A 20,239-nucleotide genomic window follows, 5' to 3' on the forward strand; every position below is an offset into this window, starting at 1 on the left:
CCCTGTTCAGAGCTGCTGTCCTTGCCCCACCTGATGTCCCTCCCAGGAGATGGTGGAGCATGGATTCGGGAGCCTGGATAATCACTGGCACAATGTGAGAGCAGGGAGGAGAGCACTTTCCATGGGAGGATCATGAGGGATAGTATCTGCTCCAGTGATATCACTTACTGGAGAGGGCTTGAGCTGGATCAGCAGCAGTTTTCATTTTGGATTTGCAACCTGTAAAGTAAACTGGACCTGGTTTGTGTTGGATTTAGAGCCGATGGAGAAAATCTCCCCCAGGCACTCAAAAACAGAAAGAGCAAAAGGAAAAGAACTCCGGATCAAAAGGATGAAAGGAAATCAGCAATCCACATCCATCTCCTTGGCCTGGGAGGTGATCCCGGGGATTGGTGGCTCTCTGCTCGGTGCCCTCTGAAGGATGCGCTGTCCCGGAGCCAGTGCTGACATTCCAGGGCTGCAGAGCTCTCCTGCCCAGCCCAGCTCATCTGTCACCCGGGACGTGTTTACGAGGCGCTGACAGCCCGCTCTGGGAGGTGATTGATACTGATTGGAATTGTTATGCAAATACACTTTGCTACTCTCTTGCCTATGGATTCTCTCCCGGTTGTGAAAGTGGTCCTTTTCTCCAGGGATTTTTCCTCCTTTGTTTTTTTTTTTTTTTAAAGTCCAGGTGAGCTGGACTCTGTGGCCTCAAACATCCTCAAATAGAGCAAATAATGTGACAAACCCTGAGGATGAATCTTTATCAGTTCCAGGCAACAGAAATGTCTCTTTTACTTTCTGTGTTCTCACCTCACATATTCCTTTGCAAGGATCTGTCACCCTCTGTTGACAGAGACAATTTTCAAAGGTATCAGAGCAACTTAAAGGCTTCGAGTGCCACCTTTAAAGTCGAATCTGGGTTTACCACAAACACGGGTTTGTTACAAAGTGCAACACCACCAACAAAGCATTGATTGAAGTCCAAATGAATCCCTAAGGATGCATCCTTAGGCTGAGCTGGGAGAAAGGCACTGTAAAAAAAAACTGGGAACATCTCATGCCAAGAGATTAGGGGTCTGGACTGCCCTTGTAACTCATGAAAAACACCTGAATAACACCAAAATGTTGTGTTCTGGTGTCCTCAACAGCCACCTGACTGCACAATGACATTAAAATAGTTTTTTATATTTGGGAGATATTCCTGCACTACTTTACCACTTCTACTTACCCACAGCTGCTTTGGAGCCAAGAGAAGACCTTTGGTCTGGAATGAAGAGCTTTGCTCATATTCAGGAGGAACCTTTCAATTTAAGCCCAACTTTTGAGTTGGATGGAAACCCAAACATTACAGATTAGGTTTAATAGATTGGCACTGAGACCAAATCAGAGAATCCCAGAATGGTTTGGGTTGGAAGAGACCTCAAAGCCCATCCAGTTCCACCCCCTGCCATGAGCAGGGACACCTTGCACTATCCCAGGCTACTCCAAGCCCTGTCCAGCCTGGTCTTGGACACTTCCAGGGATTCAGGGGCATCCACAGCTTCTCTGGACACCCTGTGCCAGGGCCTCAGCACCCTCACAGGGATGGATTCCATTTAGCTACAGCCAAGGAGAAACTGAAGCAAGCACTGGAGCAGTTGGACTACAAGGGGCATCTCCAGCTGGTGACACCCAAACATGTTGGTCCCTGGAAGGCCCCACAGCAACTTCTGGCAACTCTGGAAGGCACTGCTTGGAAGATGATTGTTCTTAAACATCCTTAACCTCTGGTGACACCACTGGAAGCAGGTGGGCTTTGGCTTGAAGGTGTATGGAAGCCACTGGTGTATGGAGAGTGAGAAGCATCTCACTCTCCATAACTCTCCTCACCCAGTCTGAAAACCCAGAGTGCCAATTCCCTGTCACAACTCCAGGCTTCAGGCAGGGTGGCTGGAAATCTGGGAAAGTCCCTGCATGTGCTGGTTCACTGGAACGTGCTGTGCAGGGAGGTGGTGGAGTTCCCATCCCTGGAGATGTCCAAGCAACACATGGACATGGCACTCAGAGCTCTGGGTGATCTGACATAAGCTGGACTCAGTGATCTTGGAGGGCTTTTCCAACCTCAATGATCCCAGGATTCTGTGATGTCTCCTACTTTCCCTGCTGTCTCAAGTGCTCTCTTCAGCCCCCAGTGACCTTCACTGAGCTGCACAAACACAGCCATGCCTTGAGCTGTCTGCAAACTCAACAGCAAAAAATATTTGGGGTGCCTGAGAAGGGCATCCACAACATCTACCAGGATCAGTCCTGTGCCTACAATTCCCATTGATCCACTCCTGCCTCTCCTCTTTAATCAGGCACCTTGTAAGGGTGGGAAGGGACATTTACTGCCACACTCCTTCTCCTCCCAAACAATCAATGGTTATTAAGTGCATCTTTGGGCTGGGGAGGTGAGGAGAGAGACAGCAAGAATTCACATTGCTCATCAACCCGGAGAGACTTCATTTTCTATTAGGGCTGATAAACAAGCTGGGAAAATAAATCAGTTACCTGCTGCTACCTGACAGGCATCACCAAGGAGCTCCTCGGAATGTGACACAGTGGGGCTGGGTTCCCAGTTCTGCTGGGTGAGGCAGCAGCACTGACAGCTTCCCAAAGGGCTTTTTGTCTTCCTTTTTGTGGAATGAAACACTGGGAGGCTGGTCTGCTATGGAAGCATCCAGAAAAGGCATCCCAAGGCTGAGAGGAGAATAACAAAAAAGAAGGGAGGGGAGGGGAGGGGAAGGGAGGAATCAGGAAACATCTGGGACTACAAAGGCCCATGGAGTGATTGAAGCCAGTCAAGGAAGACAGCACAGGCAGATCCTCCCTCACCTTGGAATGGGTGGGAAGAGATTTAAATGTGGGCATTGTGTCCTGATCCTACAGTGAGTCCAATCAGGAGACAATAACAAGCTCCAGGACTTTCAGGCTGTCACAAGATGGATCGAGGTGCCAGGTTCCTGGGAACACATTTCTCCTGTTTCCCTATCTGAGCTCCAACAGAAAAAGTGCTGTAAGACAACCTGGCTTCAGCTCCATGCCACCCATCTGTGGGAGCATGGAACAAATAGGAGCCTCTTCTTAATGGGAAATTGCAAATGCTCCATTACCCACCCCGTTATTCACATATTTCTCCTGCCTTTTGACTCCAGGCAAGCCCGCAGCTCCGAAAGGAAATTTTCAGAAATATCAACAATGTCCCTTAATCACTGCAATAATAAATCATCCCTTGTAAAAGGGGAACTTCAGTCTGACCAAAAAATGGGGTTTAGGAAAACTACTGAATCATTCATGCCTTCTGTGCCAGTGAAAGAGAGCAGAGCTACATTAGGATAATGAAAATTCCAAAGAATTTGCAGGATTTGGTGGAATAAGGAGATGCTACAAATCAGTGTTGGCAAAACATGCAGGAATAACCAGGCCTTGGCCAGCACATGGAGTGAATGCATGGTAGGAAACACCTCTGCATCTCCAAACTTTGCCATAACAAGGCAGGAGAAATGGAAAACTGACTCTGGGAATGCTGAGCGAGGCAAAATAAAGGAATCAGCAGCAAGGAGAGCTCCAAAATCCAGTTCCTGGCCTGTCCTCAGACATGGAGCAGCCTGTGACCAGAAAATTCCAGAATCCTAGAATGCTTTGGGTGGGGAAAAGCTCATCCAGTTCAACCCTCTTCCATTTGCAGGGACACCTTCCACTAGGCCAAGTCATTCCAAGCCCCATCCAACCCAGCCTTGGACACTTCCAGGGATCCAGGGGCAGCCACAGCTTCTCTGGGCACCCTGTGCCAGGGCATCCTCACCCTCACAGCCAAGAATCTCTTCCCAGTATCCAATCTAAACCTGTTCTTTGCCAGTGTGAAGTCACTGCCCCTTGTCCTATCCAAATCCCATTTTTTCCCCTCCCAACACTGTACACATGGGTTAATTCCCAAGTGCTGGGTTTGCAATCCAGATATCAGTGGAGTGAAAAAAAGACACTAAATATGGTTAGAAAATTCCTCATCTGTCCTGGTTTCGGGTGCTGTAATGAAGATGCAGGACCTTTCAGCTCAATTCAATCAGCCCCATTCACCAGGCACCTTATGATCCATTAGTTCAGTCCCTCCAAATTTGATTGCAGCGTGTTTTGATTCCAATCAATTGTTTTCAGCTCTTCTCCATTGATTTCCATGGACTCACATTATTCTGCTGAGACTTCAGTTAAACTTGGGGGTTTGGACCACAACAGGAGCACCTCATGGCAGGTGGCTGGGCTGGGCCAGCTCTGCCCAGAACAGGGCCAGCACCACCCTGCTCCCAGCAGACCAAGGCAAGGTGACAATTCCAGCTCCGAGATTTTTCCAAACCATGTTCCCTGTCCCATGGCTTCAGGGGGAGCTCAGAGATGCAGCAGGATCAGAGGAAACCTCATCCATAAAACGTTGGGGAACAAGAGGAAATTTTTACAATGAGAACAGTCAGCCATTGGAATAATCTCCCCAGAGAAGTGGTGGAGTCCCTAACTTTGGACACTTTTAAGATTTAGCTGGATGAAACGCTGGGTCATCTTGTCTAGACCGTGCTTTTGCTAAGAGAGGTTGGACCAGATGATGTTAGAGGGCCCTTCCAACACATTATTCCATGATTCCATCAACTGTGACCTAACCAGGTGTGACAGAAGGAAGAGACGCACACAGAGGGGTCTTCAGGTTCTTTTTGAGAGTCACAAACTGTGGGATGAAGGACCAGAACTAAACCAGAACTTTACTCAATCCCAAGCTACTGGTCTAAAAGCTCTAAGGAAAAAAAAGCTCTGAATTGGGGACAGCTATTGGAGAAAGCTCTACAAAAGAGGGAATTTGTCTCCTGGAATGCTGGTCTGTGCCTCCAGCTTGTGAGAACTCCTGGCTGGACAAGTGGCTGATGGAATCCAGACAGGAAAGGACCTGCTGTCCCCAGGGAGAGTTCTCAGAGGAAGCCACTTCACTCCTCTCCTGCTGACACTTTCTCCAGTTTAATTGACAGGGAATATTTCCTTGTGCACCCTCCCGAGCTGGCCCAGCTCATGCAGAACTGACACCCATCCAAGCAGGACGAGGCAGGAGACTCTCCCTGAGCTTTGTCACAAAATCAGGGCAGTGAAACAAACCCACAGAGGATCTTTCCAACTCGGTGGAAAGGTTGCTGTCAAAACCCCAGCACTGTGTTTTCCCAGGAAGCAAGTCTGAAATGCAGGCAGTGGCCTGGAGAGATTTTGATGGAAATCCCAGGTGGAAGCAACAGAAAAATCAGCTGCCACTTTCCTCTGGAATGACAAAAAGTTGACAACGGCGACATTTGAAACTCTGGTGACTTTTCTGAAGCTCAAGAAGAGCAGAGCAGAGGAAAATCCCTGAGCAATGGTACAGAGGCCGTGGGATGTCACTGTGCACTGCCCTGCAGGGAAAAGGATGTCCAGTTTACAGCCCAGTCACTACACTGGGCCATCCCCAGTCCCACCAAAATGCCTCAGGTTTCACAGCCACCTTGGGAAGCAGGCACTGCAGGACATGATGTGTTCTCCTCATGGCCACCTGAGCTCCTGAGAGATGATTCCCTGTGTGTGACTGGGGGGGAAGGAAGTCTGAGAGAGGAGGAAAACCTTCCCGGCAGTGCTGCTGCTTAATGGAGTGCGAATGAATTGGACAGCACTCCTGCTAATGTGTCAGGATTATGCTTAGCAGTGGGAATGACCTTGTTGAAGCTAAAAAATGAACACATTCACAGCTCCACGAGCAGGAGCTGCTGGGTGCTCCATGCAAATCCTCAGCGCTGCTGTTCTGATGCTGATTCCGGAGGGGTGGGTGGAATTCTCCTCTGCTCCTGTCCCAAAGCTGTGGAAGAATGGAGCCTTTTGTGGAGGGATTGAGGGCATTTAGGGAACTGCTTTTCCTTTTGCATGCTGTGCTCTAAGGTAGAAAGTCTGAGAAGGCCTGGAAAAGAGAGGGGGGTGACCTTAGACCCCCTTCCAGTGCCCTAAAGTGCTCCAAGAGAGCTGGAGAGAGACTTTGGAGAAGGGATGGAGGGACAGGACAAGGGGGAATGGCTTCCCACTGCCAGAGGGAAGGGTTAGGTGAGAGACTGGAAAGAGATTCCTCCTTGTGAGGGAGGTGAGGCCCTGGCACAGGGTGGCCAGAGAAGCTGTGTCTGTCCCTGGAAGTGTCCAAGGCCAGGTTGGACAAGGGCTTGGAGCAATCTGGGCTAGTGGAAGGCCCATGGAAGTGGATGAGTTTCAAGGTCCCTTCTAGCCCAAACCATTCTGGGATCCTCTGGCTTTGTAAGAAAGCATCAAGCATAACAATATGGAGTTCCAGGGTTGCATGTGCACTAAATTAAGCCTAGGAACTAATGGGAATGGGCCTGACTCCTAAACAGCTCACTGGCTTCATCTCCAGGTGTGCTCATCAATCTCCAATGTGCTGAACAAAAACTGCAGTGAAGCAGCTACGAACGGAGTTAACTGAAAAATAAAATAAATCCATGTGGTTCCTGGGAATCCTCCACGTACAGGAGGTCATGGCCTGTGCAGTCCCCTGACAGCACAGACACAGCTCAAATTAGACATTTATTTAGTGTGCATTTACAACATGTGATTAACCTCATGTATTTAGATTTTTTCATGTTGGCTTTTGAAAAGAGTCCCTTAGGAAGAAGAAAAGCAAAAGGGATAAAACTGCTGAAATTCATGTTTTACTCTTAGTTTTTGAGCAAAACCTTTCACTCAACTCTGCCCGTTTTTAAATTCTTTCAAGCAAAGGGTTTATTTCAAGACACTGTTCTGAATGGTCTGTGTACTGGCTTTGGGAAGCATAAGCATGGAAGAAAGCTTGGAAAAGGTGGGAAAAGGAGAGGATCAGCCTATAAACCATTATTGTGGGAGAGGGTAAAAAGGAAGGTGAATCCCAAAGCTGAGCCAGGACAAGTTGTCTTGCTCAAACTCTATGTGTGTCCAACTATTCTACCAGCTGTTAAAAACCTTCCCTTGTCCATGCTGAAAATCCCAGAGTCCCAGAATCACTGAGGTTGGAAAAGATGTCCAAGATGATGAAGTCCAACCTGTGACTGATCCTGACCTTGTCACCAGCCCAGAGCACTGAGTGCCATGTCCAGCTTTCCTTGAACTTCTCCAGAGAAGGGTGACTTCACCACCTCCCAGTGCCTGACCACCCTTTCCATGAACAAATTCCTCCTGATGTCCAACCTCACCCTCCCCTTGAAGCTGTTCCCTCCTGTCCTATGCAGGTGGAAGAAGGTGCCCCTGGCACCACTTTTGCTGCCTTGATGCAAGAGGCAAGACAAGCCCCCAGATTACCACTCCCAGCAGGAATTGCCATTCCCAGCAGGTGTTCCTGCAAGGCCCGTGTCCTGCAGGAAGCAAGCAGCTTTCTGTCTAAATCAGGAACTTGGTTTAAGGCACAGGAGGGCACTAAAATTAGGAAGGGTGAGAGAATTGAGGTTTTTTTCTCCTTCTCTTTTCCTCCCTGATCTCAGGAAGAAATTATTTAAAAATTGGTATTATTTATTATTATAAATTATTGATAGAAATTTATCAGGAGGAAGGGCAGCTGGTGCTGGCTGGAATAAAATCCTCTCACCAGGAACAGGAGGCTGCTGCCTCTGTGCCCCATACCCAGCGGAGCTCCCGCTTCCTCTGCTGCCGTGCATCCAAATGCCCAGACTTTCCAGGGAACGGCGCAGCTTAAGCAGGATTGATTTATGCCCCCTCCACAGTGTTCTCTGGATGCTCAGAATGCATTTGTATCCCTGGCCCCTAACAAGTGCTGCTCGGAGCTGTGTTATTTCAGAAGGACTTCCCAATGCCCTGGCACATTCTCGCTTTTGTGCGGCGCGTGGCCGATAACGGATTTGTCAGCGGAATTGCCTCGCTATCAAAACAATAAAATCCAGCTGGCAAGGTGACATTTTGGGGGAATTCAGTTCCCTCTTTGTGGGTTCCTCTCACTTTGTTTTACCTGTGATATCTTCTCCTCTCTGCCTCTCATTGGAAGGGAAGTGCAGTGGGGAAGGAAGTTGGTGTTAAAAGGAAAAACTCGATTTGGAGCAGACTTGGAGTTGCTCAGGAAGATTCCTGACAAGGGGACAGAGGATGAGTCATTTCTGAAGGTGTAGTGCAAACATGAATCCCTTAAACAACATGTTGGGCTCCTGCTCTTCCTCTTGCTCAGGAAGCACTTGGATTGTGGATATATTCTCTGAATTTCCAGAGACTTTTCGTTGAGACTCTCCACTCCTTTGCTCACAACAACATAACACAACACTTGCAATTAATTATGGATGCACCCGAGTCCAGACATGAGCTCATGCTGTTGGCTTGGCAAAGCAACTTAATTAATAAATAACGATGATGATGATGAATAAAGATGGGAATAAACAAAGAGGGCTCTATATGAGGGATGAAGCATGAAGTATTCATGCAGCAGGCTGTCAACAGACTCGTTCTGCTAAGCCTACCTCACTTGACAGCACTTCAGCACTTTCCAACCACCCCCAAGCTCCCAGTGGTTCTAGGATTATATCTGGATCCAGACAGGAATTCGTCAGCTATGACACCAGAAAAGAGTTTGACTCAGGGTCCTTGGATCAACAGTCCATAAAAACTGGGCAACTAGGCCAACTCCTGCCATGAATGGCACTGAAACAAAGACAGGAGGTGGAGTCACCAACTGCCACGTTCCCCCAGACACATTCACAGAGGCACAGAACCAGCAAGGTTGGAAAAGACCGCCAAGATCTTCCAGTCCAACCTTTAATGCAAAGTTCTATCTCTAAGGAAACTTCTTCAGAATCATTTTTGTTGGAAAAGCCCTCCAAGATTCCTGAGTCCAACTGCTCCCCAGCACTGCCAAGGCCACCGCTGACCCACGTGCCCAAATGACACATCCACATGGCTTTTAAAGCCCTGCAGGAATGGGGACCCCACCACTGCCCTGGACAGCTGTGACAGAGCTGGACAGCCCTTTTGGAGAAGAAATCTTCCCAATACCCAACCTGACCTCCCCTGGCAGAACTTGAGGCCGTTCCCTCTCATCCTGTCCCATTCCCTGGGAGCACAGCCTGACCACCCCCAGCTGCTCCCTCCTGTCAGGAGCTGTGCAGAGCCAGCAGGTTCCCCCCAAGCCTCCTTTTCTCCAGGCTGATCCCACACAGCTCCCTCAGCCTCTCCTGGTGCTCCAGCCCCTTCCCCAGCTCTGTTCCCTTCTCTGGACACACTCCAGTCCTTCCATGACTTTCTCAGAGTGAGGAGAAATGCCAGAGGGTTTTGTTTGTACCAAGCCCTGGGCCCCACATCCAGGCTGTGCCCTCCACTCTTTTGAGGGATCAACAGCCACCTGGGACAGCACATTTCCAACACTGACACATTCCAGGTTTGGAGGAAGCTGTATCTGAAAGGCTCCTGACCCACTCCAAGGATATTCCAACCACTCTCTCCTGTCAAACCATACTCACACTCCTGTTCTCTATCCCCACTGAGCTCTGCTTGGGAACAGGATGCTATTCCACCTCACCAATCCCAGGACAGATGGGAAGAGTGAGCAGGACTCACACCATGGGTGACACAGAGCAGGGAATGGCATAAGCTCTGCCAGGCTCAGGGCACTTAGGCTCTGAGTGTCCTGAAGGGATTTATTTTAGGTCACACCACATTAACCACCAGTAAAGAAGAATCAGAGGCTCCTGCTGCTCATTCCTCTCTGGCCTCCAGACTCCAGCTCCTTGTTATATTTGTCCTAACGGAAATATCGACCTGAATGGGAATGATTGATGAGGGAAAACACTGAGCTTAACTGAGCTTTTCTTCCCTTCAAAACAGGGCTTGCAGCAGGAACTCCAGTTCAGAGGTGTCTCTTAGAAGGACAGAACCTCACTGCATTTTGCCCACTCATGAAGATAATCTGAGAGGGACAAGGTGTTTCCCCTTCAAAGATGAGGCAACACTCACTGTGTCCTTCATGGAGACTTTTGGGTTTACTTCAGCTGCAAATTCAGTGTCTGGGGATGCAAGTCTCAGCTTGAAAAACCAATGGCATAAGAACAACCAGGCTAAATGCTGAAAACCACAGGAAAAACCCCACCAGGAGAGAAGCTTGCAGCTGGAAATGACTGCAGTTCCCTCCTTTTTAATGTTTTTCACCATCACCACTGTTGTCAGTCATTGTTAGGCATTAAATTGCATAAAATACAAGCCCTTGGAAACAAACATCAGTGCTTATCAGCCTATGTCAAAAGTCAATTTTTTCTTTACAGCAATTTTGCCTGGAAATTACTTCTGTGGAGCTGCTCACTGCAGCTCAGCCCTGGGCTCCAGAGGCACAGGGACAGGAGCCACCCTCTTCTCTCCTCTCCCCAGATCCTGCAGGTTGGCTTTATTATCATGGAATGGGTTGGGAGGGACCTAAAAGTTCATCCCATTCCATCCCCTGCCCCTTCCCCTGGACCAGGTTTTTCCAAGTCCCGTCCAAGCTGGTCTTCACTTAAAGAGAAAAATCTCCTGTCAGGTTTGTCTTTCACATTAAAATGCTTAGGACAGGTCATATGTGAGGTCTAAATTACTAAATTAGCACCTACAGTCACAGGCACAGAGAATTGAAAGATCTTAGGGGATTTATACTGTTAATAAACTCCTCTGAGTGTGTGCCTGACAAACAGCTTGTGAATTAACCTAATAAACAACCACTGGTCATTGATAAATTGCATCTGGGTTGAAATTGAAGGAGTGGAGATGGGTTGAGCTGCCTCCTGCCTAGGGAATTACGATGGATATTATTCTTTTATGATATCAGCATCCACTGCCTGGGACACACGAGCTGTGGGTCACTTGCAAGGTGCTGGGTTTTCACCATCTCTGTGTGGTCCAGTTTACATCAGCTCCTCACAGAGCTCAGGAGCTGCAAAATCCAGACCAAACTTTTCCTGTCAGCTTTGACAGAGATGGAGGTGAAACATTTCCAAAATGAAAGAAAAGGTGGTAATGTTGAAATATGGCATTGTTATGTGGAGCTGACTTTTAGTCAAGCTCCAGAAAATGCTGCCTTAAATGCAGTGAGGTTGGAAAGGTCCAGGTGAGCAGGTTCATGTTAATAGAACCATGGAAATGTCTGGGTGGGAAGGGACCTTAAATTCCATCCAGTTCCACCCCCTGCCATGAGCAGCAACAATTTGCACCATCCCAGGCTGCTCCATGCCCTATCCAGCCTGGCCTTGGACACTTCCAGGATGCTGAGAGCTGCATCCAGGTATTTAAAATGCTGAATGGGAGTTGAGGAGGGGAGTTCTCCACATTTGCAGCCTGCTCCAGGTGTGGCAGAGCACCTTCTTTCCCTGCCCATCCAACAGCCCCACTCTGGTAGTGGAGGGCAAAGGAAACCTTTGGATAACAATTCCAGACAGGAGGCAATGTGTGAGGACACACATTATTAGTCCCACTCCAGAAACCTGAAGTCACTTAGCCACTGTTCCAAAGCTTAACCTTGACCTTATGACCACTGGCTCCAGCTGCAAACCGTAAACGAGATATTTTGGAAGCACCCTGTAACCCTTTCTTCCTCACTGTACAGACATGGAGCACTAGACCCTTCAAAAATTAAACACTCTTGATTAATATAATAGAACATGCAGTATAAACTTGTTTTTTTGGCTACTGCTGCCTTCCCACCCTCAATGCCAAACCCCCAAATAGCCTTCTGTCCTTCCCACAGAAGGTGGAGTAATGTCCTCTACTAGCCAACAACATCCTGCAACCTCAGGGTCTCAGATTTTGGCAGAACTATAACCAAATTGTAACATTTTCAAGGTGAAAACCTCAGAGAGCAAGCAGGGTTGTTGGCCCTTTGTGGTTGTTGAATACATCCCAAAAGCCCACAACACCACCCCAAAACCCCCCTCACAGCAGAACTTTTTGGCCTAAGGATTTAGGATGATCCACAGGTGTATTTGACCTGGCCTTGGCTCCTTGATCTGACTCTCTTTCCATGTGACTCTGGGGAAACCACTTAGTGTCTGATAATTAGAGACTCTTAAACTGGTTATTAGAGATTCTTAAAGTCATAAAAGTGTTATGAGATGGCCAAGGTGGGGTGGAGGAGTCTCCAGAAGTATGTAAACCAGATTGATTTGAAAATCAATGTGATGCTTTCAAAAAATGAAATGCTTTTGATCCTCTGGCAGCCTCACCACATCTTCTGCACCCCTGTCTGTAGCAGCAGGAGCCAAGGAGTGAGCAGGAGACTTCATTCCTCTCAGAATTTTCATTAAATTAATAAAGTAGTCCCTGAACTGAAGGAGAATGGCATTGTCCCCACAGTGACCCCTCAGCAGGAGGGAAGAAGGGGTTGCACAGGTCCAAGGCACACTTGCAGAAGCACCTCTGCATCTTGCCCCCCACCATGGGGACCAGCAGAGCTCACCCCTCAGGTTGTGCCATCTGCTCTGCCAAAATCGTAACTCACTGCCAATAACCTTAATTAAAAATATTAATGCTGGAAAAGTGTGCCTGGAAAAGAAAGTCTGCAGCTCCATTCTGCTTTCCCTCCAGTTGCTGGGTAATTGCAATAATTCCTGTGTCTCGGGGAGGATCACTCCCCAGGGCCTGCCTTCCCGTGCCTCCAAGTGCAAAATGCTTTATTATTTTCCAGGCTGGCTCTGCCACCAAGGTGGTACCACTTCATTAGGAACAGGGAGAATGGATATCAGGCAGAAGCCATTGTGTGCTGGGAACAGGGCCATGCACAGGAGCTGCTGCTGAGCTGCTCATCCAGGAGCTTCCCACGTGCTGGGAGGGAAGGGAGCAGAGGATACACATCCCCCTTCCTGGCAAAGGCCTGCCCTGGCAGCAGGAGATGGAGCAGGGCATTGCCCAGCAGCAGGCTCTCCCTCCTCCTCCAGGATCAGCTGGAGCAGCAAGGAACATGCAAAGGAGCACAGGGGAGAAAATCAGACTCCCAAATGCAGATGTTGGGGGAAATGCTGAGGAAAATGCTGCTCCTGCCCTCTGGAAAAGTGGGCTGAGCTATTCCACATGGGATTAACTTCAACGGAGGAACCACCACGAGGAAGAGAGAGGAGTTGCACATGCATCAGACCTTTAACTTCCTGCTTGTGTAAGAAACAAAGTCCTCCGTGCTGCCATGTGAGGCCAGGATCTCAGCTGGGATAAACCGGGATGTCTATCCTTAATTGTCTCCAAAAGACCTCTGAAAGCAACAGCCCAAACCTACTCCTGCTTCCCAAATGCCTCTTCCCCACAAAACATAAACCCCACTGATGGGTGGGAGTTTCATATGCAGAAATAATTGAGAATTTTTAACTATGGAAACGCAAATTAATAGGATCACTTTCCTTAATGCAACTTTTGAATTCTGAGCTTGTCCTCTACCTCTGATCTATCTTTTCCCAGTGTGTCCTGCTCTCAAGACACATCAGAAAAACAGAACATGCCACTGAGTGTTTTCCCTTGGCCTTTCTACCAGGAGCCCCAGGGCAGTCAGGGACACCCAGCCCCTGCAGGGATCTCCCCATTTCACAAAACCCCAGGATGGTTTGGGTTGGAAGGGACTTTAAACACCATCTCATTCCATGGGCAGGAACACCTTCCACTATCCCAGGCTGCTCCAAGCCCCATCCAACCTGGCCTCGAACAATTCTAGGGATGAGGCAGCCACAGCTTCTCTGTTTTGGGTGTTGTCACTCCAGACAGCCCCATTCCCACCTGCACAGGAGTCATGGAAACATCCAGTCCTAAGGACAAACTGAATTTCCTTCTGCCAGCACTGTGGCACTCGCAGGAGAGCATTCCCAGCCACTACACATAAATAAATAACTGATAGCCCAAATTAATCCCCATTCTCACCCATCCTGTGCAAGCCAAGCCCCCAGTGCTCGCTGGTGGGGCGAGTTAATCACCACACTGCCAGCAGACATGCCATGAATCCTGTCAGGATGTGACAAGCCCCGGTGCCAGCGCCATCCTTCCCAGTGGAGTGATCCCACCTGGCATTGCTGTCACGTCGCTCCGTGATGAGGCTGTGATGAGCACCCCAGGAGCAGTCCTGATAAAGTTCCCCTATTCACAGGAACTTTTGTCTGCTTTATTACATTATGTATTCCTCGGAGACGGGCTGGGAAAGTAGGAATGATTAGTGCTCCATTTGCAAACACATATTGCTGAGTGCAAAGTGATTGCAGAGTATGTGCCCCTATAGCTTTAGGTAAAGCTGGGTTTAGCTCCACAAAGAAATATAGAACAGCAGTGTAAGGTGTGGAAAAAATCTCATTCTCAATCCTTCATAATGTGGTGGGGCAAGAATTGTGGTGAAATCGCTTTTTTTCCCCACTTTGTTTTTGAGTACATTTACACTCTGGAGAAATTTTTATCCCAAATGTTCTGAATTTTTCACAGCGATGTGAAAATGTTTGGGGTCAGCAATTGCTCAGCAAAGTGCTGCCTTATGGTACAAGAACCTCCCACAAAGAAGAGTCACACAGAATCCCAGAATGGGTCAGGCTGGAAGGGACCACAGTGGGTCCATGTGCTCCAGCAGGGCCATCCCAGAGCCCAGGGCACAGGCTGTGTCCAGCCAGCTCTGGGATATCCCCGGTGAGGAGACTCCACACCCTCTCTGGGATCTGTGCAGGGCTCCGTCACTGCCCAGGAAAGTTCTTCCTCGTGTCCAGGTGGAACTGCTGGGCTCAGGCCCTGCCCGTGGCTCTGGAGCCATTGCTGAGCCTGGAGCAGAGCCTGGGCCCAGCTCTGCCCCTCCTGCAGCCAGGGCCAGCCAGGGCTGAGGGTCCCTCTCACTGGGGCTCCTCTCCAGCCTGAGCAGCCCCAGCTCCCTCAGCCTTTCCTCATCAGGGAGATGCTCCAGGCCTTTCCTCCGCAGCCTCTGCAGGCCCAGCTCCAGCAGCTTCACGTCTCAACAGAAATTAATTCTTGCACATTGGCAATGCTTTCCCTCAGGAAAATTTCTTTCCTTGTGAAGATCCAATGTAGCACTGCTCTGTGACAAAAGCCACCGACTCTGCCTGATCCCGAGGCAAAACATCCAATCTGTGCCGTTTGTATTAACTCATTACATCCAACACAAATCCCCTTCTCCCCAAGTACCTTAAGGAGAAGCATTCCTGGTCTGAAGAATCAGCTTTGCAATGTATTTCCAGGAGCAATTTTCTCTACAAACTGCAGCTGGAAAATTGTGCAGTCCTCACCTCTGGAAAGCCAGGCTGGCAGTGGGTGATCCCTCAGGAGACAGGCTCACAAAGCCCTGAGAGCACAGCAGGTAAAACCTGGAATAGGAATGTGAGAGCAGCTTCTTTGGCTGTTCTCAGCTCGGCCAGCAGCTCCCAAAGCTGTCCCCACGGGCTGACTTTCTCAGCAGGAGCAGCAGAGCCATGCCACATCCACAGAGCTGTGTCTTTGATCTTCAGGATCCTATGAATACAGAGTTTGGGATTTGCATTTTTCAGGAGCAGAGGTGCAACAGCTCCAGATGCTTCTTAATGCCTTCATGTTACAGCTGTAAAAATGCAGGTGAGCTCCTTAAGTGAGCCCTAAAGAGAGGGGAAAGCGTGACACCATCTTCAGAAATCCTGTTAGCCCCAAAGGTCCAAGTCCCCAGGTCTAGGATATTCTTTTCCCATTACATTTGCTCTGTACCAGGGTTATATTTTTATTTATATTTACTGCACAAGCAAAGTTGGCTGCATATTGCTAAAACATCCCACTTTAAGGGGGCTTCAAAAAGAAAAGAGGGAGAATCCAGCTTCCCTTTGAATATTCTTCTAATGGAAGAGGAAACCATTGTGGTTTCCATTTGTTCCCCTTTAGTGCAAAGGCCTTTTCAGTCCACTCTGAGCCAGACTCTGCAGGTATTGTGGTACCCAGGTCCTTGATCCTCTTTCAGCAACTGGAATTTAATCTCTGCATTTCAAAATGCAAACCTGCTCAGTACTTCCAAACCTGCTCAGTATTCCAGAGGTGACAACAGGACCTTTGGAGCAGCAGCCCTTAGGAACAGGAAACAAGGACAACACAACAGCTCTTTTCTATGGAAGTTATTTCCAACATCCCTGCTGTGGCTTTGGGGGTTGCAACCCTTGGACCGTGGTTGGGGGACCTTGGGAGCAGCTCCCACCGATCCCCGAGGCAGCTGCCAGCATTTCGCAAGATGAATTTACAAATCATCCATCACCAGCAATCCCAGCGATTTAATTAGACCCAAATTACTTTAAGTCTTCAAAAACATCACAAATCTTGCTGGAAAAGATCCCATGCATGTGTACGGGCTTGCCAGCAAGGAATTGTTTCCTCCTGCCAAAAGTGCGGGAGCGCAGCATTCCTGGCCCCAGCGGCTGCTGGGCAAAGCCAGCGGAAGATTCCAGTGCCTGCCTGGACCGGAGCCTGCGGGAAAAGGGAGTGACAGCCTTCATCCTCCTCCAGCAGAATCCTCTGGAGCAGAATCCTCTTCCCAGCACGCTCCCCGCAGCCTTGCCGGGAGGTTTCGGCTCCTCGCCGGGAACAGGAGAGCAGCAAAGGCAGCAGAACTTACTCAGTCCCTCAGCCAGAAACACAACAAAGCACCGGAGGGCTCCTGATTTCTTCCAGAGCGGGCTCAGACCCCGTGCCAGAGAACACAAATCCATAAACCCCACATGTCAGGAGCTCCTCCTGCCTCCATCCCAGCTGGGTGGGCTCCCTGCTCCCGGTGGGCTCAGTCCGGCTGCGGGGCTGGGAACAGCAGGCTGATGAGAGACTGGGGCTGCTGGAACAATTAACAGAAACCCGAGCCCAGTGGGAACAGGGCTAACTAATGCCGGCATTATTCCCTGGCGAGTCGTGCTAGAGGCAGGCATTGATGTGAAGGCTGTGCTGGGATGGTGCAGGCAGCTCTGGTTCCCAAAGAACCACGCCAGGCACCTCCAGGGTGAGGTTTAGAGAGGGGTGTGTGCCCTGTGTGTGACACACGTGGCACTCATGGGCACAACTCTGCTCCTCCCTGCCCAGGGCAGACCTCTGTAAGTCCCAGGGCCATGAAAGCCACAATGGTTAAAAGCACCCCCAGCTTTACACTTGGGTCCCTTCAGGAAATAAAAGAATAATAAAGTGCTCCAAAGGTGGCAAGACACTCAGAAAGTTGTTCATGAGGTGAAATAGGAAGATAAGCTGGGAGGCAAACACTCCATCCTCTGCCTTTGAAGAAAATCGGAGGTGCTGCTTTATCCCAGTTTTGCCAGTTGCTGAGGCTGTGGCTGCTCACCCCTGGAAGTGTTCCAGACCAGACTGGATGGGGCTTGGAGCAGCCTGGGATAGTGGAAGGTGTCCCTGCCCATGGCAGGGGGTGGGATTGGATGAGCTTTAAGGTTCCCTGCAACCCAAATCCATCTGTGATTCCATGTAGCCCTGGATACATACAGAGAAAGCAGGAGAGGCCCTTGCGAGAAAGGGTGGATTTGAATACCTGTCACAACTCCTACTATACTATTTGGTTTGTCCAACAGGAAAAAGAAAGGCCAGGAAGACACAGGTGTGGAGACCCAAAGCTCCAGAGGACCTGGAAGTGGAGCAGATGCTGAGAGGCAGCTCATGTCCCTAACTGGATCAATCCAGGCAGAGCTGAGCCAGCCCTGCTGCAGGCACACAGCAGGAGAGGCTGCTCTGCCCAGGCTCACAGCTCTGGGATTCCTGTCCCATCATCATCCTCAAAGGCACTTCATCACCTGCAGCCCCACAGCTGGTGATATGATGATAAAGTCACTCCAGGACATCTGCCCATAGTGGAAACACAGGCATCTGGGAGAAATTCAACCAAATTCCCTGGGCACTGTATTCCAGAGCTGCCCCTTAGGAGGCAATTCTGTGAGGGACAGCTCACTGCAGCCTGTAACTACAGTGTTCAAATAGCTGAGCGCAGCCTTTTCTCCAAAATCCATAGGAAATCTAGCTTCACACACTCCTGCTTCCAGCTGTGTTTGGGAGCAGGGAAGCCTCCTGCCACCTGAGCTCTGCACCTTGGAAAGACTTTGTGTGCCTGAGTCATTCCAGCCATGGAGAAAGACCACACTGGCAGCAAAACATTTGCAGGCTGCTGCAAACCCGCTGACCTCCATAGTCCTGGGTCCTGCTGCACTCTTTCCCATTTTTCCCCTCTGCTTTTTAATCAGTGTGCCTCGTGTGATAGATCAAAGGACTTAAAGCCAAGGGAAGGCACTCCAGCCCTTGGCAGGAGCAGGGAATGATACAGCCAGTCCTGCCTATGCAGGCAGCCCAGAGGGGCTGCAGATATTCATTTAAAAATCACATTGCAAGGTTTGAACAGCACCATTTGTTTCAGCCTTTCATTCTCAGCTCTTCCATTTCCCTGTTCAATTGCAAGGAAAGAGCCCCACGGCCAAGAAGTCCCACCCGGCCCCAGATCCGCAGGCTCCGGATGCTCTCCATCCCTGGATGCCTCCTGCAGATCCCCAGTGCTCAGTGAGAGCCACCGTGCAATTAATTCTCTCGCAATAATAGGGCAGCACAAATTACCAAGCAGACTCTTGTAGCAATAAAAATATAATATACTGAGTCTGACTTGCAAAGTCCCGGCACTAAATGTCTCTCTTTTGGAGGACTTCCATCTTTATGTTCCTGCCTCTTAGCTCCTCTTCCTTTTTTCTCAGCCTAATACGAGTCTCACTTCCAGAGCATTCATCCCAGAGCTATAAATTCCTTGTGTGAGCCATGTCAGACCCAGCAGTCCCTTGGTTGGATTGGGAACATTGAGTTTCATCCATCCAGGTTCTGGCTCATGCCCAGCAGGAAGGTTTTGCTCTTCCAAGACATTAGGAGGAGAAGAAAAAGGTCCAACCAGGATGACGGGGACCCTGGATGGATTTAATAGAAAAACTACAGGAAAGACAGCTATGGAGGGGCCCAGCCTGGAAATCTCTGCCACAGCAAGGTTGGGTGGCACTTAATAGCAGTATGGGATAGGAGAGGGCAGGTCCAAGGAAAAGGGAGTGACTGTTCTAGGGGAGGGGTCAGCAGGACTTCCAGGTGAACTGGAGGGTTCCCAGCAGTAACACAGCTCTAACAGTGCCTAGAGAGGCAATTCCCTTCCACCATCCCTCTGTGAGCCTCACTGGAAAAACTACAAACTGCTGCACCCTGCCTGGGCTTAAGGGATAAGTTAGTCTGGGCTTTAAAAGCCTGTGCTTTGGTGTAAGTTTCATGCTTTGCCCAGCCAGCCTGGGCTCCCAAAATATGCCATGGTGTCATCATGGTCCCATCACCAGGCACAGGGCTCTGGGATCAGATTACAAGCCATATCCCACTTTTCTTTCCACTTTGGCACAGCCATCTCCAGAGAAGCCACCTGTGTGCTGTGTGTGTTTGCTTTTGTATCAACTTGCCATGGCATGTATAGCCATTGAGATGGCCACAACACACAGAGTGTCACCACACAATTTCAGAAAGCTTCAACCCAAACACAGTAACACCTTACCTCACCAGAAGGCTTCAGGCATCTGCCCATAGCCAGTAACATCGTGGCACTTACTTCAGAAGGCTGCAAGCATCTGCCCTTCTTGTTCTCTAGCCCAGGCTTTTATCCCCTCCTGTTGATGCACTGCACCTGTGTGCCCTCTGCTCCCTTTGGTGGTTGCTCAGTGCCCCTGGGCACTCCATGGCTCATTGCTGTCAGTGCTGCTCACAGCTGTGCCCACTGGGGATGAGGCTCAGCCCCATCCCAGTCACCACAAACTGTGTGCCTACTCCAACTCCAGAGCCTGCAGAACCCTCACCTCCAGCCTGACCCTGCTGAGCAGGTTTTGGACAAGACCCACCTTCCAGATTTAGTCTTTGTTTGCCAATTCCCCATAAACTCACATTCCTGTGGTTCAGCTTGCTGCATCCTCCCCTCTCTGCTCTGTGCGTCCCATCCCTCAGCTCTGAGATGATATTCCCCTCCCCAGTACTGCTGAATTCCTCAGAGCCCCATGGATTTGCCCATAACAGGATTTCCATGTCACATCAATGGGCACAAAGTCCTTGGAAGCTGAGCACAGATCCTCAGTGGGATTTCTCAGCCTGGGAGAGGCAAGACCTGAGACAAAAGGAAAGGATGATTCCCTGTGGCCAAGCAGGGAAGGCGGGGTGTTCCCAGGAGGGGTATTCCCAGGTGGGGTGTTCCTCCTGGCAGCACATCCATGCATGGACCATG

General features: G+C 49.6%; 1 long non-coding RNA gene across 2 annotated transcripts; it reads right to left on the minus strand.

Annotated features, from left to right (window-relative positions):
• Positions 1 to 5,129: 5,129 nt before the first annotated feature.
• On the minus strand, positions 5,130 to 19,574 carry LOC135309536 (uncharacterized). 2 transcript variants are annotated; one of them, XR_010369759.1, is made up of 3 exons: positions 19,523 to 19,574; positions 14,034 to 14,161; positions 5,130 to 5,959 (listed from the first exon to the last, which is right to left on the minus strand). It is a non-coding gene; the product is annotated as an uncharacterized LOC135309536 (long non-coding RNA). The 2 variants fall into 2 exon arrangements; XR_010369760.1 differs by lacking the exon at positions 19,523 to 19,574 and adding an exon at positions 15,148 to 16,168.
• Between the last annotated feature and the right edge of the window lie 665 nt (positions 19,575 to 20,239).

The sequence above is a fragment of the Passer domesticus genome, chromosome 11 (genome assembly GCF_036417665.1).
Source record: "Passer domesticus isolate bPasDom1 chromosome 11, bPasDom1.hap1, whole genome shotgun sequence".
Lineage (NCBI taxonomy): Eukaryota > Metazoa > Chordata > Aves > Passeriformes > Passeridae > Passer > Passer domesticus.